Raw genomic sequence first — 24,165 nt, 5'->3', positions numbered from 1 at the left:
CTATAGCGAGGTGGAGGTCAGACTCTTTTCCCAAGTAACTAATGGTAAGACAAGAGGAAATGGCCTTAAGTTGTGCCAGGGGATGTTCAGGTTGGATATTAGTTAAAATTTCTTCTCAGAAAGAGTGGTGAGGCATTGGAACAGGCTGCCCAGGGAGGTGGTGGAGTCACTGTCCCACTGTTCAAGAAGAGGGTAGATGTGGCACTGAAGGACATGGTTTAGTGGGCGTGATTGTGGTGGAGTGATGACTGGTCTGTATGATCTTAAGAAGTCTTTTCCAGTCTCTATGATTCTGTGATGGACACAGGCCCTGGACATGGTCTTCTGGGTGCTGTGACCTCTGAAGTCCTAGCAGATCCTACACAGTGCCACGCAGGTCCCTTGGGCATGTGGGCAATGGGGATGGTAGACCTGCCTTCAACCCAGGAGGCAGCTGTGGACATGTTTGTTTGCAAGACTGAACCTAACCTACCTCAGGTAGGTGCTCCGATTAATTAGTCAATACATGTTAAGTGCTGCAAAGATTTAAGGCCCTGCTTAATCATTAAGTAATTCAATCATCGGTGGCTGCGTGGGTTGCCTGAGGCAGAGAGTGATGAATCAGCTGATTTCTGGCAAGTGCAAGGTGTGGAGGGAGAAAACTTTCCAAGGCTGGGTGACAGGACTGTAGGGATGGCAGCAATTACTGAGGCTGATGAGACTGAGAGCATTTATTATGACCTAAAAGAGAGGTCAGAGCCTGAGCAGAATGGATGGTAAGGTCAATGAACTAACAGAAAAAACCTTAAAAGGCCAGCAGGAGCTTTGCTGAGCTCATCAGGCCAAGCCGCTGTGGAAGATCAATGTTTGAAGCAAAAATGCATGACTGGCATTGGTAAAATGGGGAGATCTTGCTTGCCATCGATTGGCCTGTCCTACCTGCAGGGACTGGCCCCTTGTAGGCCTGGATGAACATCTTGTAGGCATCACAACCTGATGAGGAAGAGCCTGTGCCCTCCAGATGAGTTCTTTGTGGAATCAGGCAACCTGAGAGGCTTGAGGGCTCACAATGGGGACCTTGCTATGGTCCAGTCCATCCATCAGCCTGAGACATCTCATCTCCTGCTAACACACACCATATCCCATCACTCAGAGGTGGGCATCAGGCAAGGACCCATGTAATCATTTCTGTGATAGCTAATTCCAACCTTCACAGTACCTCTATTTCTCCCTATTCCTTCCTGTTGAGCTCTGTCATTTGCCATAGTGGGATCTTCCCATTTACACCACTAACTTTGCTCCTGGAGTCATCTGCACAGATGAAAAATGTCCCTCTCAAAGTAAGGAATATGATACTCCTTTAAAGGTGAAACCCACTGATATTAGGACTTTAAATCCTGGTTAATACCATTGCAGATGTGACTTGCTACTAACCATGGAAGTGAGATGGGAACTCCTTGGCACTGTGCCCCATCCACAGACCTTTCTGTGAGGCTCGATCTGGGAAGAACCTAGCTGGGTGGAAAAATCCTCAGAGCTCTCCTTGCTGAAATAATTCCATTTGGGGAACTGAGGAGGGGCTGGAACAGCACTGCAGGGTTGCAACAGAGCTGCTTACCTGAGCTGAACTTCTCTGATGGGGCTGTGGTGGTGACACGTAGTGACTGTGATGCAGAAGCTTTGGAGATGTGCCAAGATCCTATTTGTCCAGTACCCTACCTATGGCATGAGTGTCCCCTGTGGGCTCCTGTATCACTAATCCTGCCCTAGCCTCACAGATTTCCTCCCAGAGCAGCTCTACAAGAGAAAAACAGCCTGGATGCATTGCCTGGATCTCAGATGAGACCTGCCCAAATCCTGGAGACGTCGGCATCGCCAGCAGATAGCCCAGTGTCACAGCACCAGCTGCAGGGCTTGGCATCTGTTCTTAAGGCTCCCCCTGACCTCAGCCATCGCCCACGTCCCTGCAGCCTGCTTTAATCCCTTTTTAATTAAATGTAGAGGGGTGTGATGGTATCAGGAGGGTGGGAGGGTGGTGGCCTGGGGTGTTTTGGGCTAGGTGTGTGTGCCAGCCAGCTGGGCTTGTTATAAGCCTGTCAGATCTTACACGCTAGCTTTCCTTCTCTCGAGATACAGCTGCAGCCCTGGCACTGTGTGGATCACCTCTGCGACTTTCCCATTGCTCTGGGATCCCACTGTGTCCCACCTGGCAGCAGCTGCTATATCTTGGATATCAACAAAATCGGCAGTGGGAGGGCAAGGTGGCTTCTGTGACAGCGCTGAACACTAGGGAGGAGGTTTGACTTAAATCGAAAAGCAGCACTGATGAGATAACCGGAGAGGAGAGAACATGGTCATGGAGATGCTCAAGATTACTGAGGGTAAGGTCTTAGTCTCAGAGGTCATTGCACCAGTGCAGTGCAATGTGGAACAATCTCATAACATGTGGCCTTGAGCGAAATCAAAGTGATCACAACAGGGGACAGAGCAACACTCTTTTCAGCCACTGGGAATGACCAGGCACAGATGTGTTCTGTGTGGCCCAGAGCAGTGGTAAGTACAGAAGCGAAGGAGCTGACCTGGATGAGGTCAATGCAAGGAAATGCCAGGGAGTAAACAGTGTTACATCCACACTGAGAAAACCCAACAGTGTCCAGCCATATGGAGCTGAGGTTCGAAACACTCAAACTTAGCTGGATGTCCTCCTGTTTTTAACAAGTGGAGGTTTTGAGCCCACTTGGGATAGCTGGTGGACAGTAGGTTCCTCTTGGCTGAAGATCACTTCATCAAGGCAGCAAAATTATTGCTCAAAGGAAATTTCTGGGCTTGGCAGAGATGATCAGTGCTGAGTTTTGCAAGAGGGCAGGTTGTTTAGCATTGTTCACCTCACATATCTTAAGCCCCATGACTCTGAGAAACAGCAGCTGGTTGTAGTCCCTCCTTGCTAGAGTCATTTGAGAACCCTTGTGGCTTTATCACATGGACAGCAATGTTGCTTGCAAAATCGTAGGATCACAGGATGATTGAGGTTGGAAGGGACCTCTAGATCCATCTGCTCAAGCAAAGACGTCCAGAGCAGGTTGTATCCAGGTGGCTTTCGAAGATCTCAAAGGAGACTCCACAATTTCTCTCAGCAACTCATTCCATTCAGATCTCTGCTTGTCTAGCAAATAAATGTGGGGAGAATTAGAAACTGAGGTCCTTACATCTGTCAAATTCTGAGTTTGAGCCAGTGACAGACTGCTGAGCAAAAGAGATGCTTGACAGGAGGCAACTTGTGTGTCCCTTTGCACTCGCACACGCGCATATTGAGCAGAGCATGGCCCAGCAAAAACACCAGAGAAGAGCTTAGTGAAGAGCGTTTGGTGTTTGGGAAACCAACACTTAATCCTGATCAGCTCAGAGATTTTCCTACTACCATGGCAACCACTCCCATGCTGACTAGCAAAACATGGCCAGGCACCATGGTGTATTGCAAAAATGCTTTTCCTTCTCAAAGTAGAAGCCTGACTTGCTGCTCCACTTGGCTGTGCTGCTGAGCCTGGTGAATGGATTTGGGTTCAGTCTGAGCAACAGGGAAGACTTAGTTATTGTGTGGGAGCAGTGGCATATGTTGCCCAGAGAGGTTATGGGGTCTCCTTAGAGATCTTTAGAGGTCACTTGGACGTGGTCCTGGGCACCCTGCTGTAGGTGTTCCTGCTTAAGAAAGGTTGGACCAGATGGACCCAGAGGTTCTTCCCAACCTCACCTGTTTTGTGATTTTGGCCATTGCAATACCAACAGTCTTATCTCTAACCACAAGAGCTGGTGAGGGGACTGGAGCACAAGTCTTATGAGGAGCAACTGAGGGAACTGGGCTTGTTTATTCTGGAGAAGAGGAGGCTCAGGGGAGACATTACTGCCCTTTACTACTCCCTGAAAGGAGACTGTGGTGAGGTGGGGGTCAGCCTCTTCTCCTGGCTAACAGCGATAGGACGAGAGGGAGTGGCCTCAAGTTGCACCAGGGGAGGTTCAAGTTTGATTTTAGGAAAAACTTCTTCTCTCAAAGAGTGGTCAGGTGCTGGAATGGGCTGCCCAGGGGGATGGTTGAGTCACCATCCCCGGATGTGCTCAATGAGAGTATAGATGTGGTACTAAGGAACATGGTTTACTGGATATCATTGGTGGTAAGGTGGACAGTTGTACAAGGTGGATCTTAGAAGCCTTTTCCAACCTCAGTGATACTGTGATTCTAAGAGATGGACGTGTCTTGACCCACTGCCTCAAGGTCTTGTACTCTCAGCCTCTATCAAAGCTGGCAGCTTGGCACAAATGACTCTCTGTAATGGAGAGAGGCTGCTGATGGCTGGAGCAGCGCTGCAGGGATTTCACACAAAGGTTTTCATGACTGTTTGAAAATGTGGCCAGATACATGTCCCATGAGCTGCTGATGTTTCTTTCTCCTAGTTGTTCTCTTTTTGGTTATTTTAAAGGTTAAGGTTTAAAAAAAATTCTGTGGGACGAGGCCTTATGAAATCCTCCCCAGTGGGGACTAAGGAGATGCTTTGCTGAGGGGATTTCTGCAGGTGGGTTGCTTTTTTGCCTGCAACATCTGTCTGTTCTAAGGTTGGCATCGACTCAACTGCTGTTCACAGAATTCAACTTACAGCTGGAAGTAAATGCATTTATTCCACTCCTTTTCCCCACTGCAGCCAGGTGTGTTCTGCCGTCCTGAATGATGACTTTGTTTCCCTTTCTTACCCTCTGCTGTTGGAGTGCTCTTGCCCTGCAGCTGTGCTGGGCTGACAAAGCAGAGCCCCAGAGACCTGCCACAGTCCCAGTATCAGCAAGTTCATCTGGGAGCAACAGAGATTTTTGCAGGTATTAGGCTGTATGGGAAAGCAGAGCTAATTCAGAAGTAACCTGACTGTCTTTCCTGGGGATGAATTCATTGCAACGCTTACCTCCAGGCAGCAAAGAGGGAGAGATTTCTTCCTTTGTTCCTTGAATGATAATTCAGCACACTCCCGAAGATGCTTGGCTGCTTCTTTTCTGCATTTGTGGTGAATCATACCCATGGGTCTAATTAGAACTGTACTGTGACAGTGTTGGTCTGGGAAAATCATATAATTATAGAACCATAGAATCATGAAGGTTGGAAGGACCGATAAGATCATCCAGTCCAACTGCAAACCCATCACAACCATGCCCACTAAGCCAAGTCCCTCAGTGCCACATCTGCACATTTCTTGAAACCTTCCACAGATGGTGACTCCATCACCTCCTTGGGCTGCCTGTTCCAATGCCTCACCACTCCTTCTGAGAAGACATTCTTCCTAATATCCAACCTGACACGTTTAATGGGCACATTTTATTTTGAGAGGCAGCTTGGAGCAGAGCAGTGCATTCTCTCCTTGGGCCATGTAGAGAAAGGATTAGAGTGAGGAGAAACACAAAGTGGAGGAGGATGCTTCCCAGTTTGTCCAGAGCGAATCTGAAAAAGAAGAAGGGCTTTTTAAGAGCCTCAATATCTCCTGTGGGAAAGTCCCAGATGTGCTGAGTGGAGAAGCTGTGCTCTGGGACCTTGGTCTGCAAGGGTCACAATGATGAGGCAAAGGCAAGCAGAGGGATCCTGGCAGAGCTTGGAAACATCATGAGAGAGAATTACATTTGTTCAGTGAGAAGGAAGAGCTGGCAGGGGACCTTTCCCCTCTCCTCACATCTGTCCAGTGCTGAGCAAACATCAACTAATCTTCCTGACACTTCTGTAAGACAAGGAAGCATTATAGTGCCATAATGATAAGTGCAGTGGAAACCACAGCTGCAGTGACGCATGCTGCATAAAGGCACCACTTGAGCAGACTTGGTCTCAAAATTTGCAAACACAACCCATCAGGAGCCAGGCTGAGATGCATTTCCCACAGCAGGTCAGGGCCAGACTTCAGGAGGCAACCCAGGCGTCCTGTCTCACAGCTCTCACTTCTGGACTATGATGAGCTCTGTCAGTCGGGGAATAACAGGCTAATGGAGCCTGTAGGGGTGAGGAAATAATTAAAAGCTGATCTGAGCTCCTGCTTTGGAATAACAACAACAACAAAGTCATATTTTCTTAATGACTTAAATGCACCCTTTCATCTCCAAGCTGGCAGGAGCGATCTATTGTTTATTTCTCCTATGTTTGCTCCTAATCTATTTTGCTCAGCAGACATGATGTTGTGCGAGACCATTTACCAGGCTGTGTAATGTGGATACAGAAATCAAAATGGAGTAAGGAATGCTAGTTCACAACAAGAAATACATAAAGATTTTCTGTCAAAGGTGCAAATGCTTGTTCTTGTTGCTCAAAGTCAGGTATTTGTCAAGAAATGTATCCATGGGCTCATTCTCAAATGAGATTTCCAAAGACATGTTACAGAGAGGGAAAGCATAACTATCTGGCTTTTCTGAGATGGCTTTGATTCATCCATTACTGGACTTAATGGGAGTTGGTATTCACTTGCAAGAAGCATATGTGTGCCAGCACATCCCTTGCAAAGCCAGCAGGCTAAGGGAAGTGGTAATTTTCTTCTATTGTATAGAATCAGAATCATAGATTTGGAATATAGAATCATTTCATTAAAGTTGGAAAAGACTGCTAAGATCATCTAGTCCAACCATTGACGCATCACCACCATGCCCACTAAACTACGTTTCCCAGGGCCCTATCTAACCTTTTCTTGAATGCCTCCAGGGACAGGGACTCCACCACTTCCCTGGGCAGCCTGTTCCAATGCTTCCCTTTCTGAGAAGAATTTTCTCCTAATAACCAATCTGAAACTGAAGCACTGTACTCAGTTTTGAGTCTTCCTGTAAAAGAGAGACCAACAAATTGGTCCAAGTCCAGTGGAGAGCATGAAACACATGAGGAGAGGCTGAGGGAGGTGGGTGTGGCCATTTTGGAAAAGCAGATGCTCAGGGATATATAGATTCTTTCTTCCACTGTTTATGCGAAGGCTATAAAGAAGGCAGACATTCTCTTCCTCAGAGTGCTCAGGGAGAAGATGAAGAAGCAAGCACTAGTTGTGGCTGTAGGAAATGGTCTTGTGACAACGTTGTAATGCACAATATAAGACCTTGTTGAGAGGAAGATGGTTTAATTTTAAAACTAAACACAACCCAAAACTGTTATCACTCGTTGCATTCACACTTCTGCTGCTTTTGCCTTTTGGAATTCAATAGTACCTCTGCACAGATAGAGAACTACTACAGGAAGGTGTCATCTTTGCAGACATTCAAGGTCAGGCTGGACTGAGCTCTGAGCACCTCAGTCTAGCTGTAGATGACCCCTGTTTAGTGAAGGGGAGTTGTACTAGATAACCTTTAAAGGTCCCTGCCAACTCAAACAATTCTATGATTGTATAAGCACCAAGAAATGCATACCTACCAATTCAGCGCTGAAACATCAGTACCCAACCTGTCTCTCCAGGATTCCCTGCAACACTGTGGATGCAAGGGATGCTATCTACTGAGTCACATTCAGTCTCTTGGGATCCTCCTTTGTGGATGACAACTTGCTGGTTCTATATGCTTTTTTTTTTCTTGTCCCTGGAGAATCTGCTACTGTTGTCTCTCTCCATCCTGTCAGTGAGCTACCAGGATTTACCCACTCACCTTTATCTCCCAGCCCAGGTGTCCTGAGATGGTGCACATAGATGTTCTGGGATCTTGCTGATTTGCTCCCCTTCATGCCATGGGTACATGTTATCTGTGTAGCCTTTCGTCTAATGAAATGTCATTAACATTACTAATGTCTTACTTCTGTCTCCTCTGATAGTCCTCTGCCAGACTACAGACTACAAAAACTCTCCAGATCCCTTCTGTGTGCACAGCTGTGGTCTGCTCAATAGGGTCACAATACAGCTTTAGTCCTGGCTGACAGTGGGCATAGAGAGTACTCACAAGATGGGAATGGCTTCCATCTCCTGCCCATAGCCACAACCTGATGTGTGTTTGAGGGTGAGTATCCCCCAGCTTTTAGACAGAAACTGGCCATCTACCTTATTAATATAGAGGGGGCAGAGGGACTGTGATCCCATGGCACTTTGCTCAAACACTTTGATCCCACTCACTGTGCTCTCTTTGCCAATCAATTTTCACAGCATCCACAGGACAACCATTCTTTATACTTCTGTGAGCCCTGGGGTGGGCAGGGAGAGAGGAACAGATATGCACAGTGACTGCATAAGGGGATTTCCTAGTCACATAGGGAAACTGGCTGAAAATGAACCCAAGCAAAAAAACCCTCTTTTTGCAATCAGCTTCCCCAGAGAGCACGGAAGGACCCTGTCCCAGCTCATACCCTGGTTTCCTCCAAGCCTGTCCTTCAGGCCTGCTGAGTCTTTGGTTTGGCAGCAATAATTTATCCCTCACATGATTCAGAAAGTTTTAGTCATCACCCAACAGCTGAATAAACCTCTTGTCTGAATTCCCCTGAAGGCCCAAAAGGAGTCTCTGCTTATTGAACGCTCATTTGACCGGATAATTTGAAGGCAGTTTTCAAGCGCTCTGGAAATGACCTTCTCTAACTTAGTTCAGCTCTTCAATCTCCTTGGCAGCAACATCAGCAGTTTTCCATGTATTTTTGTTTCTGATTGGCACAGGCTCTGACATTTCTACCACCCTAGCATCATGTTTGCCCTGCTGAGACTCAGAAGGATAGAAGGGAGCCCCTATTTGCCACCATAACCCATGTTCTACCTTTGTATGGCCTGGAAACAAAATTGCAGGGCATCATTTGCAAAGACTAAATGATCTTAAAAGCCTTGCTTCCTTGTTTCCTTTCATCCTAGAACATTTAGAAGTGGCTTCCTAGAACAGGTCTGTCCTCTGAGTATGGAATAAATTGCTTGTTCCCCAGCTTTCTCTCTCTCTCTTTTTTTTTTTTTTTTTTTTTTTTTGTGAGCTCTACTAATTACTCTTGCTGCTGTTTTCTGGCTTGCTGGCACGGCTGGGTTGCTTTCTCATTGTTGAGCAGATAAGCTGCAGTGTTCCCATGGGCAGAGCACGACAGGTTTTTAGTTCCAGCATTAATGCTTTCCAATAAAAATTTTTGTTTCCTGCAACCAATCTCATGTATGGCTTTGAAACATATTTTCAGTGAGTCGATTCACTGCACGATCACCTGTGTGAACGTATGTCAAAAAATTAGTCAGACAACTGCCTTGTGTTTACACTCTTCCTCACAGTGTGTTCCCAGCTTTCCACTGCAAGTGGCAAAAAACCATCTGAGCCATCTTTTCAGAGCTTTTTGTGATCAGATACAGAAATAGACCATGCATATCACAGTCAGTAGGTAAGGATGCTGATTTCAGTTTGCTGGAGATACAAAGCAAATACTGCCCTGCTTTCTTGTAATGTGAATGTTCCCCCTGACAGTTCCCCCTTTGCTCATCCATGCCTTTGAAGCTATTACTTATTGCAGCCAGGTCAGGTGAAGGACTAAAGATCTAAATACCAAAATTCTTACCCCTTTTGCAAATACCATTTGCTAGATAGAGGCCTCTCTCAAGTGCCTTGACTAATGGAAATACAATGCAGTGATTGCACTACTTATTACTGTGGAGAAGTCTCTAAAGATCTCCAAAACCATTCTTTAAAAACTTCCAGGCTCTGAAAAAATAACTATAATAGAATCATAGACTCGTTTGAGCATGAAGAGACTCTTAAAGGCCTTCAACTCCCCTGCAATGAATGGGGACACCTACAGATAGATCAGTTGATCAGAGCCCCATCCAGCCTGATCCTGCATGTCTTCAGGGAGATGGGGCATCTGCCAGCACTCTAGGCAACCTGTACCAGTGTTTCACTACCCTTATTGTAAAGAACATTTTTATTACTCAGGGGAATCAGCTGAAGCTTCAGAGGCAGGAATTTATTTACTAGAGGAGAATTCACTTGAGTAAGTGGTGGCAATGGGGATATTTCATCCTTTCAGCTTTGAAACCTAAGGGGTCTGAAAGGAAGTCAAAGAAATGGTGGTGAAAGAAAACATGGGACTTTCAGATCACTGCTGGATCAGCCTGAATACAGCGTGGGGACCTGTTCAGATATAAAGGTCTGAGTGAAAGCATCTGGTTTCATGTTTTTGCTCTGCAGGGGAGATGGTGCCTATAGGAGGCCCAGAAACTTTGTCAGGTCACAGCTGTGTTGTACCTCAGGACTCTCCCAGGTCTGCCCCAGGCAAGCACTTCCTGGAGACACTCACTCCCTGCCCCTCTCTTCCTGTCCCTTTTCTTCTTTGTTCCAGCTCTTTCTCCTTGTGCTCATTTCCCTTTCCAGGCCATAACTCTGTCCTGAGCTGTCTCACAGATTCTGATCTTCTCCCCAAGTCACTTTGCTGTTGCGGTCTCCTTCTCTTTGCTTCCCACTTGCTTTCATCCACTTATCATGTTATCTTGTTCTCTCTTAGAGGAACTCTGCCAAAAATGCCTTCTCTGTGCAATTAACTTGCCTTTTCAGCAGGAAAATATTTTTTCCTGCTCTTTCTTTAGCAGCAGCTGGGAAGGTTTCTCCTGCAGAGGGAAGGTACTGCAGTGAATTACTTACCTCACTCAGATGCCTTAGTGGAGATTGCCTGCTGTAAATTCAGTCCCTTAATTTCCCTATCCAGATGCACTATGACAAGGCAGTAAGAAGAATTGAGTTGTAAAGTCCATCCCAAACCCAGATGGGAATCCTTAGCGTCCCTGAGGCAGAGAGATGCCTGGGAGATCTTATCCTAGTTGATGTCTCTCCAGGGATGGCACAGAATGTAGATGATAATTTCACATGCAGACCCACTACTGTCTGCACTGACTTTCATCTGTAGTTACTGTTGGCTGCTGTTGAGACTTGCAAGAAGCTAGAAAAGACGGGACCCTCTGGAAGAAGGAGCAGCACAAGGCTACAGGGAGTCCTGATAGCAGATTTCCAGTATCTAAAGGGGGGCTACAAGAAAGAGACAGACTCTTCAGCAGGGTCTGTCATGATAGAACACAGGGAAATGGTTTCGAACTACAAGAGGGGAGATTTACATTGGATATAAGGAAAGTTTTTACAATAAGGGTGGTGAGGCAGAGGCACAGGCTGTTCAGAGAAGTGGTAGAAGCCTTGTCGCTGTAGGCATTCAAGGTCAGACAGGACAGGGCTCTGAGCACCCTGACTGAGCTGTAGGTGTCCCTGTTCATTGCAGGGGAGTTGAACTAGATGGCTTTTGAGGGTCCCTTCCAACTCAAACAATTCTGTGTCCCTAATGGAGTGTGGCTAAGCAGGACGGTGTGTAGCTATTTAGTTCTTCAAAGGTTCAGCAAAGTGAGCTTATGTTGATAGTTCTGCACCACAGGTCTTTCAGTCGCTGAGTCTTTCTCTGCCCTTTCTCCTTTGCATGTATAATTCTTCTCTTTTACAAAGGATGGGGCATGCGAGGTGGGGGTTGGACACCTCTCAGGTAACTAGTGATAGGATGAGAGAAAATGGCTTCAAGTTGTGCCAGGTGAGGTTCTGCTTGGAGATAAGGAAAAATTTCTTTTCCTAAAGAGAGATAAAGCACTGGAACAGGCTGTCCAGGGAGGTGATGGAGTCAGTGTCCCTGGAGGAGTTTAAAAAACATGGAAATGTGGCACTGAGGGCCATGGTTAGTGGTCACAGCGGGGATGGGTGGGGATGGATGATTTTAGTGATCTTTTCCAACCTTAATGGTTCTATGATGCTGTCATTCTATGAACTGTGTCAGCACAGAGCCTTGCAAGTTACAGGCGCAAGGGATGTTGTTACTACCAGACTCATGCTCCCAGCACTGCAGCTGGATATTGAACAAAAGGGAAAAAAAAGCAAGGCTGAGTCATTAACAAGTTAAATTCTCTTTCAAAGTCAGTCAGGCGATGGGGCTCAGCTACCTTCCCTTTCTTCCTATTCGGTGTGTGCTTGTGCATTTAGTGAAGCATCTTGTTTAATGAGTAGGGTTGCTTTTGATAGATGAAGGTTTCTGATTATGTGATTGCCCTTGTAAGGAAGCATAGAGGAGAATTTTAGCAAAATTGCTGGCTCTTATGCAATATTGTTGCCAGTGTTTACTCTGCAGAGATGCGAATCTCTTCTGTCACTTGGGCAGAAAATGCTGCCTTAATCTTTTAAGACATTTATGAAACATTGGATTATGCCAGGATCAGTGTGCTATCATCTGTACGAAATTTACTGGCTGACTGGATAGCACAGAACTTTTCAAGGCAGGTTTCATACTTAAACTTTGAGTTTCCATGCTGGAAGAACAGCAAATATTAAGCTCTTTAGAGCCTTGGATAGATCATGAGGTCCAAGTTTTCAGTAATTGCTGTGAATGGAAAGTTGGGCTTGAGTATCTGTCAAAAATAGAAGCTGTATTTCTGCTCCTGCTCTCCTAGATACAGTTTCATCGTATTTCTCAGCTAAGGGGATTTAAACACAGCTAAATTGCACAGTAATATCTAGAGGCCATCCTGAGTCTTAACTGTCCTCCAGTGAGCTGTGATATGATTTAATGACACAGTTTTAGTGTTCTAAGTAGTGACTGGAGTAGTGACTTCAGAGCTAAACACAGTAACATACGGGATATCAAACCACCTTTAGCTCTGGTTCTACAGGTACCAGAACCATTCTCCAAATTTGATTAAAAACTCCCTGTCATCCTTCCTTTTCCCCCTACTCTGGCAACGGTCACATTAGAATCACTGGAGATTTACCAGATGTAAGTTTAAATGCTTGTTACAGTGTAGGAGAGTTTGTGAGCTTGAAAAACATTGAATCATTAAAGTTGGAAAGATCACTAAGATCATCCAGCCCAACAACCAACCCTTTACCACCATGCTCACTAAACCATGTCCCTAAAAAACCCGGTTTTCTGTCTTACTTTGTTTCTCATTTCCCACATTTTCCAGTAGAAATGGGCCACCCTGGATAGAGGTTTCAGATAGGTCAAATAATGTATCTCTAAAGGCACAGCACCAAGAGGACACAGACCCACAGCCTCCAACACCTCTTGTCTCCAAACAGGCTTTCTTGTTGCTTTCAGTTACATCTAACTTAGCCATTGAGAAACTGGCTGTGGCTGAAACATCCTACTGGAGAGGCAGTCTGTTTCCCTGTCTCTCATATCTCTGGGTACCTGTGGGAAGTAAGGTTGCTTGCATTGGAGTAAGCTATTATGTTTAGTGTGGGACAGTTGAGAATCATACTTATAAACTAGGATCTCCTGGGCAGGTCTCTGAGATGTCTGCTGCCTACAGAGCTTGGATGCAATATGAATATTCAAGCTCAGGTTGATAGCATGATTTTGCACAAGATTGAAACTTGTGATTCAGATTGAAACTGATTCAGGCAAACTGTTGTGTTGATGTTGGTCTGGACCTGAAATTCAGCTGCTTTGAAAGCCCATGATGACTTCCTAAGCAATATAGTCCAAAGCTTGAAGGTATTACAATTACTGCTATAAAAGTGTAGCCCTTTTTCAAACACGTTTGAATGTATTTGTGATCCATTTCTAACATAAACATCATCTGTATGAAGTGTATGGCAAAATTAATAAGCTTAGTGCCATTATGCATGATGAAGCAGGATGCTGGCTCAGGTGACCAAGTAGTGATTTTTTTAAGGAAACCCAGCACTGTGATATGCACTGTTATCCATGCCCAATAATAAAAAGCCCACAAAATATGTTTCAGCCTGCAGTTTAAAGGAGGTACATGATGTCCCTAGGTAATCTGGTTGCAGTTCCTGTACTGGGAACTGCTCTGCAAAGCAAACACTCATGTTATGCTCAGAGGAGCACAAGAAGAACTAAACATGCTCATGTGTACGTGCCTAGACAACTTGCATAAGGCTGATAATGTTTTGTAGCTGTATCAAACCAACATCAGCAAGTGTGAACACCCCTATGTACACAATATTCCCTGCTTAGTTCTTGCTTTTCACCTAATGTATGCTATTCATTAGTCAAAGATTCCTCTCCCCACTTCCTCTCCAATAACCCAGCAATGGATCCTCACGTTTTGGTCATTTCCCCTTTTACAGGTAAGGAAACAAAGGCAAAGACTTAGCAGAGCTGGGGATAGCCAATGTTGTCAACAGGGATGTTTTAAGGGCAGATTAAACTGAGAAAACCAAGGACCTGTTCAGGCACACTTGCTCTTGCCTTGGGGTAGAGGGAAGGAGGAGGTCACCTCTTCACCTCTATCCCAACCCCGCTCTCTGCGGCTTGAGAATCCACCCAGTTTCTTTGGAAACAAGGCCCTCCCATCGGTGACACACAGATTTCTCTTACTCTTTCTGTTTATGTCTTACTGATGCCCTCATTCTGGCTGTGTTTTCAGTGCTCGGGGCTCTGGACTGTGAGCATGCTATTCAGTGCATGGGACACACTGAGCTCCTTGAACTGTGTCAAGAGAACTACATTGCAGACCAAGCCCCACTGTTGATTCTTGCATGTGTACAAAATACTGATGGATTAACACTGTGGTAGTGTTAGCATTGCACTGTGTTATACCAGGTGCTATCACTTCTTCTGCAAAACTGTCCTATAAGCACAAGACCAGGGACTCATCTAACTGAAATGTGTGCCTCCAAATCATGGAGTTGGGGATGGGGAATGCAGAGGTACTCCTGACTCAGAGAAGAGACCAACCTGCCCACCGGCACCCTTTGTGTCTCAGACGGCCTGCTAGCCGTCTGCATGTGATGCATGTTTGTTTGTGGTTATGTTTGTTAGCAGGTCACCAGGTAACAGCTGGGCTCCCTGGGTGTGATGGTGTGGGTGGGAAGGAGTTAATTTCTCCTGGGGTGACAAGAGTGAGGAACTGGGTATGAGTCACATACACACAGTGATGGTGCTATGTGGGAGATCTGTGGTGGATGTGGACCCTTCCACATCATCCAGCCCTCTAGGAAGGCTTTGCCCTGGTGGGAGTCCCTGGGTCCACTTGGGGCTGCAGAGGTGGGATGGGCAGGCTGGGGCTCCTGGCAGTGTTTCACCTTCCATGGCACTGAGATCTTTGGAACATGGTATTCATGCCATTCATGCCACCTTGACTTTCTCTGGTGTAAATGATTAAACAGGGCAATGCAGAGCACTCCCCACGGCCTTTGGCCAGGAGGAGGCTACAAACAGAAATCACAGACTCCATCTAGCAAGTATTGACCAGTACTGACAGGGAGGAACTTTGTGTTAACTGGCCTTAGATGCTTCCAGGGCTGGTGCATTCACAGCCTCTCTGGGCAGCCTGTTCCAGTGCCTCATTACCCTCAGAGGAAAGACTTTCTTCCTAACATCTATCCTAATTTTCCTTTCTTTTCATTTAAAGACATTCCCCCTTGTTCTGTCACTATCAGATCGTGTTGTCAGTCCCCTTCCTGCAGTGAGGGGCTGCAATGCGGTGTCCCCAGAGCCGTCTCTTCTCCAAGCTAAACAAGGCCAAGAGAGGGATAAGGTGCATTGATGGGGCTGTTTACATTGGAGTTCTTTCACCTTAATGTTAACAGCAGTGCCCTGACTCCTATATCCAGTATTCAGATGAAGATCTGTCTGATCTGATGATATGAAAGAGAAGATACTTCTGAATCTGATACAGCCATACTGGTCCTTCACTTGACCAAGGCTATTAATGTTGGGATTAGGATAACATTAGCGCAAGCAGGGCCTGTGATCTCCTTACAGTGCCTTCAGAGGCAGGAAGCAATACTGGACCATATAAGAAGACGTTATTTCTTTGTGGTGAAACTGGCTTAAGAAATTCCCATCTTTGTTCCTTTCCTTTTGAGCCTACATTAAAGTTTCAGTTTCTCCTCCCTGGTGACAGTAAGACTGCTTCTTGGCAATGCTGGATCACTGAACTGATGTGGATATCTTTTTTGCTGTGTTTTGAAATTCTGGGGAGAGAGGTTACACAGCAAGTTATTTTACCTTTGGAACTGAATGAGGAAAGATAGCAGAACGTGAGCCATGCAATATATATAGTGTTTAATTCATCCATTTTGAGATCTTACATCCAAGATAAACCTGAACTAGATTCATACCAGTGCCCAGCTTTGTAACTCGAATCAGAAGCTGAGAATCATGGCTTCACCACCAAGCAAACCTCCTTTGTTATTATTCATTGAGTTGATGCCTATCAGTAAAGAACAGAGATCTGGACTGTTCTTATCATAAAGGGCAGCATGTCTAAACATGCAGATGCAGAAAAGTGAGATGTAGCATCCCCACATAACTGGTGGTTACAGTGGAATGAAAAGCATGGGTATGTTTCAGCTGGAGATACTTCGAGCATCTCAAATAATGTATGGTGTGCTTAGATGAAAATTCAGCCAGTTAAATTGCTTCTTAGCCTCCATATAGGGCAGTGCTGTTTTGGTCCCTGATGGCTGTAACATGAAATCAGTCACCTGTGTCCATGGAGATGTCCATAATTAAGAGTCACAACCCTCAACTGTCTCCTTTCCCCAATGGCTTTCCAAATGCTTCCTTTGAGGTCATGTAGGGATGTTGTGGTGGAGATAGGGAACGCCTCTGGATCACCTGACTCCCGGGCAGGCAGGCCAGCTCCTGTTTGCTCATGCCTGTGTGCTGACAACACCACCTCGTGTCCCCATCTCATAGAGAATCATAGAGTCATTAAGGTTTGGTAAAGATCTCTAGAATCACCTCAGAGGTGCTTCAGGGTTGCAGGTCAATGGCAAGAACATAAAATAATAGCAGTGACAAAATTACTCTTGTAATTGCCAGAAGAATCACAACAATTACTATCATACTAGTATTAACATTCATAACAATGACAGTAGTAGTAGTTATTCAAATTGACAGGTAGCTAATTTTGATCCTCCAACATATTGATTATAATTTCTGCTATTGGTTCTGCTATTACATTCAGAAGGCTACAAAGAAAAGGCTCAGCCTGAGTCAGACTGTCGAAAAACGGGTGAGAGTGATCTGCTGCACATCTGTCTGCAAAGATGCTCAAGGTTATTCCTGAGAAGAAGTCATAGAATAGGCAAATTCTAGAAGTGGAAGAGATGCACATATGTGTAATTTCCAAGTTTGGGAGCTATAACAGGAATATAAGGAATATTTGGAGTGCATTAGAATTAGAGAAGGAGGTAGTGGTCAAGGGTTGGCAATTGGCAGTGCATCAGAGAGACAATACTCAGTGGCTTTTGTCATGTTCACCATGTTTTCTCAGCTGAATTTCCAACTCTGTGCTACAGCTTTGTGTGTCACTGCCTGCATCCACAGAGCATCGTGATCAGACAGCAGTACATGGACAGATATGAAGATTGTCCCATGGGGGGTCAGTATATCTGCACTGCAAAGTGGAAGTTTCATGGGGCTCATGGGAATTACACCCACTTTCTGATGATAAAGATGAATTTTAGCATTTCTCAAATACTTTTGTTGTTGTTATCTTTGTTTGAAGGACTGCAATTTGTGAAATAATGGTGTTTTAGTACAAAACTAGGCCATCAAAATTGAGCCTCAAGCAGAAAAAAGAAATCTCTCTTTCACCCTCCTCTATATCACCTGCCACAAATACCTCCTCCTTGGAAAAAAAATCCAACAACATTTGGAGTACTGTTCCAGCATGGAATAAAGTCAGATTCAGAAAATTAAACCTGGCAGCAACAGCAGCTCTTATCCACATGGTTTGGCAGGATTTCAGGCACACTCTGCACACGTCTCTGTGTTCCCACAGTATGCAATACTACGGATGAGAAGTAACGGCCTCAAGTTGCACTAGGAGGGGGTTCAGGTTGATCATTAGGAAAAAAATTCTTCTCAGAAAGAGTGGTCAAGCATTGGAACAGGCTGCCCAGGGAAGTGGTGGAGTCTCTGTCCTTGACGGTAGTCAAGAATGTAGACATGGCAGTGAGAGACATTGTTTAGTGGGCATAAATGTGATGGTTTGATGGTTGGACTTGATGATCTTAGAGATCTTTTTCAACCTTAATGATTCTGTGATTTCATGATATAGATGATGCTCCTTGTATTACAGAAGCAAGAACAGAGATGGAGAATTATCAGGCTTGGGATAACAGGCAACCTTAGCCACAGCAAAGGGCAAGGGTTTTCTAGGTCTCCATTAGCAGGGCAATAGATCCTGCAGGTAGCAGAGGAGTCATGACTGTTCCACTAATGGGGCCCTGCTTGATGTTCTGTCGTCAGTATTTTTAACCCTGGTGCTTTGGAAACCGAGCGCTCCTGATCCATATTTGTTTGTGGATTATGCCAGCTCTGGAATTGTATCTGCAACCTAGCAACACTGCAGCTTGCAAGCAACTCTACTGACATCTGCCATGTACTGCTTCGCATCCTGAAGTTGGCTGAACTTCCTGAACTTGGCTAGCATTGGGGGAAGGACTGGAGGTGAAGGAGAGCAACCTCAGTTCTCATTACCTTGACGGTGTTTGGGGGCTTATTTTCACCAGGCTGGCTGCTTGCTATCATTAATTCATCACTTCATCCACAGGATGCTCACACCACTGCCACGCATGCTGACCTTGGTAGGTTGGCCAACATCTCTGATGATGACACATAGTAATTTGTTTCTGAAGGGAGCATGGGTTGGTTTTGAGTATAACAAGACTGGATGTTGCTGTAGGACTGAAGAGAGGAGATAAGGTCTTACAGGCCTCTTTAGGATGGGAGAGAAAGTGTGTGTGGTCTGCTAAGCGCTGCTGGAAGGAGGAAGGGAGAATTGTTGCTGTCTTAGAGCTCTCCAAGATAAATCTACACCAATGCACTATCAGCTAAGAGAAACACTTCTCTTGGGACAGCTCAGTTGACCATACAACTCTGGCTCAGTGTGTGTTGCTTGGCTGATGCACTATAACAATTAAAACCTTACAGCTGTTTCTAGCTAAGGGATCTGAAGACTGATAACGTGAATTTGCTGATCCTGCAGTATTTCCCACAGGAGGCTGGAACTGTTAGAAATGTCTCAGACGCACTTTGCTGCTGAGCACATATGTTACTTTTCTAAGCTACCATCAAGCAGTCAGCAAATCTTTGCCTGTCTGAATAGTGCTGTTTCTGAGCAATGCCATTTTCCTCTATTTGTGCATGTTTTAATTGGGTGGTGGAAGGCACAACAGTCTGTTGGTCACAGATTTGCCCTTTGTGGGCCTGAAGTGGACAAGGGACAAGGTTCAGAGCAGGCTGTTTTAGTTGTCATCTATGTGTGTGGATTCCTGTTGGCAGTGTCTTCCCCTCTTTTGAAGGTTGGGTTATGCTATCAGCAGAAGGCATTTGGTATTTGTTAGAAATGTGGAGACTGGCAAGAATGGATGAAAATCAGTGTGGAAGCACCAGAAAGGACCAATAGTGGAAAGGCTGCATAGGTGTAAATGGCCCCTATATGAGCAAATTTACAAAATCCCAGCATTATGTTCACTGTCACAGGACACTCAGACTTGAAGATTAATGCCAGTGAGTAAATTCTGGTGACTCATAGAAGTGGGACATTATGGTGACACCTAGCACAGACAGCTCCTCCAGGTACAAAAGGGTACATCCAGACTCAGCTCATTGTCTCCAAACCCAAGAAATGTGATGAAGATTTGGCAGTCATTGTCCCTTGTGTCTGGCGCAGAGAAAAGCTGGAGGGCTTTGGAATGTCCATGGCCTGAAACGTGATGTTCAACAATATCCCCAGAGGGTGTAAGGACAGGAAGAAGCCTCACTCATTCACATTTCTGTAGCCAGCGAAAAGCTTTCCTTGGATTTAAAACTGGAGTTGAAATTGTCTTTGCCTCTGAGTCATTCCTGAAATCTCTCCCATTGCTATTTGTCAGATGCAATCACTCCAGAAATAGCAAGTAGTGGCAGAAGCAGCATCTGTGGCCCAGGGAATACACTGTAGACTTCATGAAAGTGGTGCCTGTAATGCGCCCAACTGATGCAGAATTAATCAGGTTTGAAAAAAGAACACGGCTTTTGCACCCTGGGGGACTGTTGCTAAAAAATCCTGCCTATGCAGATCTTCCTATCCTGCTCCTTGACATAACTTCTAAGGGAAATAAATGAGTTTATCTCCCACATTGCCTGGAGACCTTTCACATGGAAATAGTGGGATTAAGGAGATTAAGATTTAACTTCAACTTGGATAAAGAACAACAAAGAAGAATGATTAACACATGAAATGATTCTCAGTCATTAGATCTGAAGTCCAGTCTCTGTATATTGCCTCAAGTGACAGCTTTTCTGTTGTGTTCATTGCTGTCACATCTGATCCCATAAGAGGAGTAAACCAATTGGTTCCCTACAGGGGAGTGGGTTGGCTCTAAAACACCCATTAGCTTGGTTATGGAAGAGGGAGAAGGCATGGAAAAAGAAAAAGGAAACTGGTAAGATTTCTGGGATGAATGTAGGAAAAATTCTCTCTGAGGAAGGCAGGAAAGCATGGAGAACACCGATAAGGAGATAGAAAGCAGAAGCTAAGAGCTGAGGTACGGATTCAAGGAAAGTAAGAGGGAGAAGGTAGGAGGCCATGGGCTTGGTGAGGACCTGCTAGGGCAGAGCACAAAGCTGCAGGAGGAGACAGGTGGGACGCCCATACGGAGTGAGAAGTGGCCATTCATGTGCATTATTAAGGTGTGGTCCAGATAGCAGATGGGAGTGTGGAGTTAAGGAAGCGAAGGATGTGAGTCATGAAGATGCAGGTGAGAGGGTGTGTGTTGGGAGAGACTGATGCAGAGCCCAGAAATACTGCCTAAAACTTGGGCAGCAATTGCATAGCTGGCTGGGAGGAAGGCAGGGGGATTTCTGCATGACAGCCCTCAGCTCACGTGGGCTCTGGGGTGGTCAGATGTTGGGACAACTCAGAACGAAGACTCCAAAGCAAGGCCTGCAGTTAGGATTCAAGATTTAAATGCTCTGCTGGATTCTCAGAAGTCCTTAGGTTCTCCTGGGCCATGTGTCTCCCTCTTAAAGCAGACTTGGCTTCCAGCAGTCGGGCGATCTTTCTGATCGTTCACTTGCAGTACACTGCAGTTGGGCCTTGGAGCTGAAGTTAACTGGAAAGATGTTACTGTCCTGATCAGTGATCACCACATTTCCTGAGGGAGACTCCTGGCTATCTTGGACCTACATGAACCATAATGACACGAAAGTGAACAATGCAAACAAGCACGTGATGTCTGTGTGTGAAAGCAGAAGTATTCAGCCTCATAAGACTCTGACACTGCAACCAGGCACCGGTTTCCTCTTTAGCTGGGGCAAGCTTTTTCCAACCTCAGTAGCTGAGATGGTCTCTCCATGTCACTCTGTAAGCTTTGGAGATTCATTACCACCAAGATTCTTTTGTTGTCAGTGTGGAGGCACCTTTTGGAGCTGGAATTTCTGCTCCTGCATTGTCTTTTCTTTAGAATCTGGATAATGAGGCTTTCAGAAATCCTTCCTTCCTCCAGAGCTTGGATCACGAGGCCAAGCCACCAAATTAACACATCCTGGGGATGGGAGCTCCTGTTTGGCCTATGGTGTTGTGATTCTGACTGATTCAAAGAGAAGTCAGATCTTCTGCCAGTAAAAGGAAGCTGTCAAGCAGGGGAATTAGAGATCTTGGAAAGGCAATGAGCAGAGGCAGCAAAAGAACACCGGACTCTTTTAGCCTTGTGAATGCTTTCAGATTTTCCCTGCATACAGGGTCATGCCTTCCCCATGTTCAGGACCAGTCTTCCTTGGTCTTGGATGTAGGCATTATGGGCTCAAATCTAGTGGCTGGGTAGCCCCCATGTTCAACAGACTGGGCCTGTGGCTTCAGTTTCTGGACTGATGGGAGTAAGGAGCAAGGGGTTTGCTCAGGGGGACTCACAGATCAATTTTTTTTTCCTGAACAGGTGGCACAGGACAGTTTACTTCAAAATCCAATTTTTAAAGTGTATATCTTCCCATGTCAGGCTGACTTTTCCCTATGAGGACAAGGTAAACAGTAGGACAAATGTGCGGTCTCCATTGAGGTTTTCAAGACCAGGCTGAGTAAAGCCCTGATAACCTGGCCTAACTCCCATAGCAGTGTTTGCATTGAGAAGGAAGTTGAGCCTGGGTGCTGGCATACTGGTGACAATATGGTAGGATGCTCAGTTTTCCCAAAGAGATGCCATTCACTGACTCTAGGTCCCATCGACGTTGGTGACCTGAAGCCAACTGCCCTACTTGCTTGGTGCAGAGTCAAGGCCTTGTGGTACCAAAAAGCTTAATATCACGTTAAGGTGACACCTAGGCTTAGCCCTCCCCAGCATGGTGTTTTGCAGTTAGCTGGGCCATAGACAAGTTCAGACTCACCCCCAAAGCTGGTGTGATCAGGATTGCGTTGGAGGCTGGGGTCCATATCCAGGAGGGTTGCCTGAATTGCATTCTATGGATGACCTCACAGTTTTGGCTTGAGCTCACAGTGACAGAGGCCTCAGCTGTCCTCTATCCTGTGCTTATTACACACCTATGAAGCAGCAAAGCACTTGGTCTTCCACTTCGTGTCCCAGTGAACTGGTTGTTGTGTTCAAATCATGTTCCAGGGAAGATGGACTGCCCACCACCACCAGCGGCGGCTTGGTGAGGACAGATCTTCTCAGTGTGATCTATGGAGTCACTCAGCTTTAAGGACATAGAGTGGAATCTCAGTAGGCAGGTAACTGCCTGCTCATTCTGCTTTCTTCAGCGGAGAGAGCAAACACACCTCTCTGCACACAACCAATGTGCATCACTGATATTTCCACAGGATAGGTTAAAATTAGAAACCCTTCTTGCTGTGGATTCTTCTTTGCTTTGGATGTGCAAAACCTCTTGGACTTCTTGCAGGGTTAGTAATATGAGTGCTGCAAAATTTGCTTTTTAAAGGAGACTTTACTCTCACCCTGCAAATTTCAGTGCTTCCTAGTGATTCTAAGGTGCTTCCTCACACAGCTGGCTGCTCACATGTTGTGGAGTTCAACATGTCTAAGATGAAAAAAGTGTGTGAGGTCAGAAAAGTGCATGAGATCCTGGTTCCAGGTCCTTTATGCCCCTGTATACTTTAAAGGTACTCTGGAGACTGAAGAGAGGTGCAAACCAGCTTGAAGCCTGCTTGCTCTTGCCCTGATCTGCAGGTCACTGCTGGTTTCTTTACATAATAACTTGGTCTCTTTTTGTGCTTGCCCATATGTTAGATGGGACACAGATGTTTGCTCTGACAATCAGTCATTAAGACAGTGTCAAGAAATCTGGTGTATTTGCAGCTGGATTGGAGAAAGTCAAAGCTTTTATCATGCATGAAAACAGCAGAGTTCATGTGCTTTTGTGGGAGTCTGGGGACAGCCAGACCAATCAGCCCCAGCAAATGGGTACCTCTCCAAGGCCAATACAGTTATAAATTTGCCTGTTCCTGCTGTTTAACATAGTTGAGTCAGGACTTACCACGTGTATTAATGTAAGACAGCTCAATGGGACCTTCCTGGCTTCTAAAGTGTCCAGATGTGACTGCAACAGCAGTTCTACGTTCACTCCTTGTGTGCATATGCTGTACTTTTAAATACACAGGCAGAAAGAGACTGAGATTCCTGCTAGAAAAAAAACAATGCTAATGGCTTTTATGATATGGTGGCTTATCTACAGGACCCTGGATATCAGTTTTGCTCACCCTCAACCTTTTAGGGTCTTTCCACTGAAGCTGTGGCACAAGTCTTATGAGGAGCACCTGAGGGAAATGGGAGTGTTTAGTTTGGAGAATAGGAGGTTCAGGGGTGACCTTATCACTGTCTACAGCTGCCTGAAAGTAGATCGTGGCAAGATGGCAGTCGGTCTCTTCTCCCACAAAACCAGTGATAGGATGAGAGGGAATGGCCTCAAGCTGTGCCAGTGATGATTCAGTTTGGATGTTGGAAAAATTTCTTCTCCAAAAGAATGGTCAGGTACTTGTACAGGCTGCCCAGGGATTTGGTGGAGTCACCGTCCCTGGAGGTGTTCAAGAAATGTTTAGATGTTGTAGTGAGGGACATGATTTAGTGGGAAATATTAGTGATAGGTGCGTGGTTGGACTGGATGATCTTGGAGATCTTTTCCAACCCTGGTGATTCTTTGATTCTATGATAAGCTGAGCCTGCACACAGTCTATCCTGGCCACTTTGCTCTGGGGCGAAAGAGAGGACCTTGTGGCCCACAGGCTGGTCCTGAGGCTGGCCCAGGGTTGTGTGGTGTGGAGG

Source organism: Tetrao urogallus, assembly GCF_951394365.1.
Source record: "Tetrao urogallus genome assembly, chromosome: 3".
Taxonomy (NCBI): domain Eukaryota; kingdom Metazoa; phylum Chordata; class Aves; order Galliformes; family Phasianidae; genus Tetrao; species Tetrao urogallus.
This window is presented reverse-complemented; position numbering follows the sequence as displayed.